Source organism: Oncorhynchus clarkii, chromosome 27 (assembly GCF_045791955.1).
Source record: "Oncorhynchus clarkii lewisi isolate Uvic-CL-2024 chromosome 27, UVic_Ocla_1.0, whole genome shotgun sequence".
NCBI lineage: Eukaryota > Metazoa > Chordata > Actinopteri > Salmoniformes > Salmonidae > Oncorhynchus > Oncorhynchus clarkii.
The window spans coordinates 35050683-35058398 of NC_092173.1; the positions used below are offsets into that span (position 1 = coordinate 35050683).

Consider the following 7716-nt stretch of genomic DNA (forward strand, 5'->3'; position numbering starts at 1 on the left):
TTATATTTGTCAGAAAAAGGGTACACACTAAATTGTTAAAAAAAAATAACTTTATTAGTTTTATTTAAAAACAGAAAACCTGTGCAAATCTTTGCATCATGTGAACTTATTGTAAAACTACAGGATATGTCTAACACAACCACTTCTGAAAGGAGAGAAACATCAAGGCACTGACATTGTATCCCTTTCTACACTGATGAGACAGCAATCCCTTCTGAAGGTTCCCAGGAGACGTATCACACAGATGAGGACAGATGACATAGCAGAGAGGACATATGGAGATGACAGGGAAGGTTCATCTCCCCTGTGCTTCCCTGAGATAAAGAGCTGAGGTCCTCTGCCCTCCTATCAGACGCCAAACTACAAAATCCAGTTACTTTGGGGATTAAAGCAGGTTCCCTTTAGGCATCATTCCCAAGAATGCATCTTTGGTTGGCAAGGAGCCGAGTCTAGCGAGCAAGTTGAAAAGCTTCAGTTACTGATTATTTATATCAATGTTCCAGCCATTTGATTGAGCTTCTATCAGCTACACAAACTCAACTTCAAATCAAAAACCATTTCAGACTTTGGGCCAAAGTATCAGGTTAACCTCCAATTGGGAAAACAAAAATTTGACAACCTCCCCTCTAAAGTTTGGGGATGGGCTTGGCTGCCATGGCGATGCTCTCAATGGCACGCTCGTCAGATCCTGAAGAAGCCCCCCTCCGTCCCCCAGCTGTTCTTCACCACCCAGAACTTCTGACCAGTCATGTGACAGTGGCTGTATCCCACCAGCAGCACCATGTGGTTGGTCAGCTCAAATGGGTTGAAAGGAGTCATGGAGGCCCGTGTGGTGGTAGATACCCTCCTTATAGTGCATGAAGTCAGGATACACCTGGAGGAAAACAGTGTGAGGAACACACCTGGCCATTACTCAGAGCTAGCCAATACACAAACTAGCCAACGTGTGTGTGTGTGTGTGTCTCACCTCAAAGGTCACCCCCATTTTATCCCAGTGCTTAAAGGGGTAGAGCTCCCATGCTACCCCATGCTTGACCAGTTCCAGCATCATGGCAGACTCAGTGCAACCTCTGTAGAACCCTCCCACGTAGCTGCAGTGGCAGAGACAGCCATTGGGAAGGTCACAAGGGGAATCCTTCCCAACGTACGGAAAACACGACCCCAAAGTCCTGGATGTACTTTCCAATGAGGTAGGGGAAACTACCGTCACAACCTGAGAGGGAGAGCAGTGAGGGTTAGAGACAGGAGAAATACTCACATCATTAAATTACAATTATGCAGCGTGTATAGGTGCTACCTTGTGAGTACTGGGAGCAGGAGATACCCTGCTGTGGAACGAAGATGGGCGTCTCGGTGTTGTTTGTTTGGATCCTGACACGAGCTGCCAACATGCCCGTCGAGGAAAAGAATAGCAGCTACCACACGAAGCTGGAGCCGACAGAGTAGCAGTCAAACCCTGCACGGTCACAACCAATCTAAAACTTCTCGGCTATAATCACCACTGTACAAACCAGACCCCCAGTCAAGCAGTCAGTGAATCATAGTAAACCTATTTTAGCCCCAGGCAGCAACCACACACACACAGCAGTAGGCCTCTGTTAACCTTTCAACAGCACTCCTGAATCCCAGCCCTGCCCCCCAATTCTCAGACTAGAACACCAACTCACACTTAGGTGAGACAAACATGAGCATTGCCACAGCCAATGTAAATAGAAAGCATAAAGGCCAAGCAGATCACTTGCTTTTCAATATGAGCAACAGTAAAAATGGCACGATGGATGAAAAGTTGCCTTCTAGCCAACTATAGAACTTCAATGTGAAAACAGAGGGGATTATTGGGTACCATAATTATTCTTAGTCACAGTGTCTCAAAACATCTATAAAACCCATGATAATACTCACAGGAGGTCATTGTGGGAGTAGAGGTGTGTGTGCACAGAGTGAAGGGGTACTGGAACTAGCCTCTTGGCTGTGAAGCAGGCCCAGTTGTTCCCCAGAGAATCATGGACCCAGCCTAGCAGAGTCTGGTCACAGTAGCTGGTCACCTCCGAGCCCTTCTCAGAGTACTGGAACAGAGGAGAAATTGTCACTGCGTGTACACGCATGTGTGTGTTGTGTGGAGACCGATCACATCACATAAGATATTGAATGTCATCTTCATGGCCCGAGTTGAAGATTTAAAAAAAAATATTAGTCACCATCATCTTTAAAAGCAAAAGTGCAACAACTTAGATGTTTTATGCAAATGTAGCCATTACCCAGATAAAGTCTTTCAATAAGAATGAGCAAACATGTACTGGCTCATAAAGCCACAAACAATGGGCTTTGAGGAAAGCATCTAGTGGGACAGTATGTCACTGTGCCAAGACAAGTCATCTCTACCATGTAGGAGAAAGAACACTCCCCTGATCCAATAACAGGGAGTCATGTGAAAAAACAAACAAGGACTGAATGCAAAACAAAATATTACCCTGAATGAAATAGGCTGTAATTACAGCCCTGAAAGAACATTTGAATCACAAGCCTGAATGTATCAATAATGTAGTAATTGAGATGAAAGCTGGCTTTTACACCTTGAACACTACAATTACAAGGTTTACCAGCCATGCATCTGATGAGCCTGAAACTTAGCGCACAAGACAAGTGCATTTCCATGTCTGCCAAAAAACTTCCAGACCGACAGATCGTAGTATTGTTACCAGTATAAGCTAAACTGTAGCCCCGAATAAAACACTTGCATCAGCATAACCGAGAGTTTGAACCTACCTTGAAGAAGCCAAACCACTTGTAGTCGTTGAGGACCACCTCGAAGCCCTGATTGTAGATAAGGGTAAAAAAAAAAAAAAGCCCGTGTTTCCCAGGTCGTCCACCGCCACAGACAGCTTCTCCAGGTGCACCGTTATCGACGCGGTCTTTAAACCCAACATACAAACGTTTTGGTAATTACTTATCAATTCAACTTTGGGGCTCTTCTGTATCGCTAACGTAACATTGGGCAGAGGGGAAAATTGTAACAAACATTGCATCAATGATATTGTAACAAAGGCACAGTCAATAGGCTACAAACAAACGCAATATTAGACTACCGAATCAAGTTAACAATGAAGTGAAGTGTATGTTACATAACCGGATTAAAAATGTTAAATTCTTCCCTATTTCTAGGAACAAGGCAGCGCGCTGCGAGTGTCCCTCCATCTCTTACCCATCAGAGAGCAGTTGATGTCCTTGTCTTGCCAGCCCTCCGATACCTGGAACACCCAGGAACCCATCAGATCTTCATAGGTGCAGTTGGCCGGGGTATCAGCCCGGAGCACGGAGCCCTCCACCCAGAGCAGGAACACACACCATCGCGTCATACCACGCTTCTGTTTACAGAGCTACGCAGAAATTTGAGCTACGATAACTAGCGAGTGCCCAAGAGCAATAGCCCAAGTAGAAAAAGGTATGCTATATTTCATCTGTTGGACTGGTTTGTGTTGTGTCCTCTACACTCTTGTACGTTCACTTCGGTCATATGACCCACTGCAGTTTTCCACGTGACTCGCTGGTTATTTTTACTTCCAGAGATGAGAGGAGACAAATATGATATATTATATTGGCAAGATAGCCGAGGAACCGAACTAACAATGGAAATGCATGTCCTCAATGAGCGAAGCCAAGTGAGGTCAGGTGGGACAATTCGAGCCAATGAGAGGGCATATACGCGTGTGAACAACGGGCAAAACGAAGTAGTTTTTTCTCAGTTGCCGGAATGACACATGAATCCACTTATGTCAGTACATTTGTAACAGCTGAAACATTACGAAACGTATATTCGATCAAATTAGCCGTTATTGTAAAATAAGAATTAGTTTTTTAACTGATTTACCTAGTTAAATACATCTTAAAAAATAAAAAAGTAAAACGTATGTTGACACTCATAGATCTCCATACAAAGGGCTTATCTCACACGGACAGATTTTGGGAGGAGTAAATCCTCTCGCCTAGCCTCTTCCTCTGTGGAGGTGATGCGTGAATTGGAAAGGCAAACTTTGCAAGTGTCGGTAATTGACTTTGGGATGTTCCATGGTAAGGCAAGTCACTTCAATTGGTTTTCAGCTGTGAAGACAGCACACATTTCACTGTTCTTCACATCAGCAACGCTAGTGTGGCTGCCTGTTGAAGTGTTTAATCAGTGAAAGATCGGTGTTTTATTGGATAATGAGAAAACCTCAATTACATGTTTTGTTTTTTAAAGGTTTGTGTGAAAAGGATACTGCGGTGCAGTTCCACCAATGAACCTTTAAAATAATATTGTTGTAGCGTTCACTACACTTGAGTGATTTAGCAGGCACTCTTACCCAGAGCAATTAGGGTTTAGCAGTGGTGGAAAAATGATCCAACTGTCATACCTGAGTAAAAGTATAGATACCTGAATAGAACATTACCCAACTGTCATACCTGAGTAAAAGTATAGATACCTTAATAGAAAATTACCCAGTAAAAATAATACCTGAGTAAAAGTCTAAAAGTATTTGGTTTTAAATATACATAAGTATCAAAAGTAAAAGTATAAATCATTTCTAATTCCTTATATTAAGTAAAGCATTTTCTTGTTTTTAAAATGTATGGACAGCCAGGGGCACACTCCAGCACTCAGACATTATTTACAAAAGATGCATTTGTGTTTAGTGAGTCTGCCAGATCAGAGACAGTAGGGATGACCAGGTGTTCTCTTGATAAGTGTGTGAATTGGACCATTTTCCTGTCCTGCTAAGCATTCAAAATGTAATGAGTACTTTGGGTTGTCAGGGAAAATGTATGGAATAAAAAGTACAATAGTTTCTTCAGGAATGTAGTGGAGTAAAATTAAAAGTTGTCAAAAATATGAATAGTAATGTAAAGTACAGATAACCCCAGGGGTGTAAATGTACTTAAGTTGATTTTTGGGGTAAGTGTCTTGCTCAAGGGCACATCAACAGATTTTTCACCTAGTCGGTTCGGGGATTCAAACCAGCAACCTTTCAGTTACTGGCGCAACACGCTTAACCACTAGGCTACCTATCTAGGCTATTTATGCCTTATTGGCCATTAAATAGGATAGGGCTGTATAGAATAACACAGCAGAAGTCATAATACCCATAAAACCTAGTGGTCAACAAGGAAATGGTTCTAATCTTTTTTCCACCATTCATTTTTTCCATAGAGAATTTTAGAAACACTTAAAATAAGGACTGTGTTTGGTGTAGGCTCATCCTGGCGGGACATTTTGATAACAGTGTAAATCCCTCTCTCTCTCTCTCTCTCTTGCATTCCTGTCAATTCAAAGGGGCTTTATTGACATGGGAAACATGTTTACATTGCCAAAACAAGTGAAATAAACTATTAACAAAAGTGAAAAGACACGAAACAACATCAACAAAGGCTAAACTAGAATCTCTCTCTCCGGTCTGAGACAGTGAGGAGTCATTGATACATCTCACATCCTAATTGGGTGTTTGTCTTCTGAGCTGAATCACACAAGAAAGACCAATCCACAGTATGAGACCCCATCACTCATATTCTTCACCACTTAGTGACAAATTTATGCACAAGCTTTAGGCCTCATCTACACACACACACACACACACACACACACACACACACACACACACACACACACACACACACACACACACACACACACACACACACACACACCAGCCAGTGTGTTCCAGATAACTATTATCCACATAAGTGAGAAGGAGCGTGTCTCAACATCTCAGAGCTCAGTCTGGCCTGACCAGCAGTGTTTAATGCTATTAGATGACACCACTGTGACAACACTCCGCTGTGCTGAGTAACCTAACACACACACATTGTCAAATATTAAAAAAGAATTGTCTGATGCGCTCAGTTATTGACCAATATAATGAAGTCATACACATAGCCATCGTTAAACACTCAACAGCTCTTACTCTTGCATTAGCAAGGTTGTGTGTGTGTGTGTGTGTGTGTCGCCAGTCGTTAAAAGGCTTATTTTAGCTGATGGACACTGAAAATATGGGGCCTGAGTCTTGGACAGACACAGTGATTACTGTGGTTACGTCATAGGAGACTGACTCATCTGCTTAACAGACCATAATAAGCACTGATCTGATGGAGGGGAGAGTGCAGGAATTAGTCATGTGTGTTTTTTTTCGCTGTGTGTGTGTTTATGTGTCTGAGTGTGTGTTGCAGAGGAAGAAGAAAGAGAACAGTAGAAGGAAAGCAAGATGGATCCTTTTAAATATGTTATTAGACCATAATTAATCTATACACTCTTAGAAAAGGTGCTATTTAGAAACTTAAAGGGTTCTTTGGCTGTCCCTATAGGAGAACCCTTTGAAGAACCCTTTTTGGTTGCATGTAGAACCCTCTATAGAAAGGTTCTATAGGACCTTTCTACTGAGAGTTCTAAATGGAACCCAAAATGGTTCTACTACCTGGAACCAAAAAGGGTTCTACCTGGAACCAAAAAGGGTTCTCTTATGGGGAAGAACGCCTTAGGAACGCTTTTTTCTAAGAGTGTACTGTCCAGATAATGATGATCCACACTTCTTTGAAAATATATATAATTTATGAAACCTACAAGCAACACACAACTCAGTTATTATGGTGGGAGATTATAATACTGTTTTAAATACCTCAATGGACCGTAAAGGAAATCACACTACAAACCATCACTCTCATGCACTTCAGGATATCAAGAATATTATGGATATATTGGAACTAGTGGATATATAGAGGCTTAAATATCCTGACCTAGTGAGATATACATTACATGGTGGAGGCTCAATCAACCTAGTCATCTTGACTACTTTCTTATGTCATTCTCGCTGCAACCAAACATTTAAAAAGTGTTGATAGGGGACAGAATGCGGTCGGACCATCAAATAATTAGCATATACATTACGCTTACAGAATTTCCATGTGGGCGAGGGTATTGGACATTTTATCAAAGCCTACTGGATCGCAATTGACTTTTTCCACCATAACATAGGTACAGCAGATCCCCTTATTGTATGGGATACTTTTAAATGTGCCTTTAGAGGCCATGCAATTCAATACTCATATTTAAAACAAAAACAATTTATGTCAAAATAGTTGATTTAGAGGGACTAGCAGTACAGATAGATAGCAATAACACCTGAACCAGAGAGGCTCAGTATAGGTTAGATATAAACAAAAAGAACTGGAGGAAATTATTCAAGGGAGATCAGGTTTAATATATTCTAAAAATAAAGTGAACTGGATGGAATATGGGAGGAAATGCACACATGATGTTTTAATGTTCAACATAGAAATGCTGCCAAAAATAAATGACTGAAACTTGTTACAAATGCCGGAGTCAACCATGATTCAACAAACAATATTTAGAAAGAAGAACCTAAGTACTCTAAACATATATTTTTGTTTCAGTCTCCTCCATCTCCACTTACCAAAGTTAATTGTATATTTTTTATCTTAATAATGTTAAATGAACAGCTGTACAGAAATGTATTGATGGAATATAAACCTTTTAGTCCCAGAGAACTCCAGGGCTGGATGGCACACCAGCTGAGGTATATCAAACCTTTTTGGATGGACTCAGATATCCGTTATTAGCATGTTTTAACCACTCCTATAAAATGGTAGTTTATCAGATACTCAACAAGAAGGTCTGACTTCATTACTACTGAAACAGGACCCAGTCCATTAAAATAAATGGAGGCCCTT

At 41.3% G+C, this 7716-nt stretch overlaps 1 pseudogene; it reads right to left on the reverse strand.

Moving 5' to 3' along the window:
• Positions 1-580: 580 nt before the first annotated feature.
• Positions 581-3356, reverse strand: LOC139385774 (dipeptidyl peptidase 1-like; annotated as a pseudogene).
• Positions 3357-7716: the final 4360 nt, after the last annotated feature.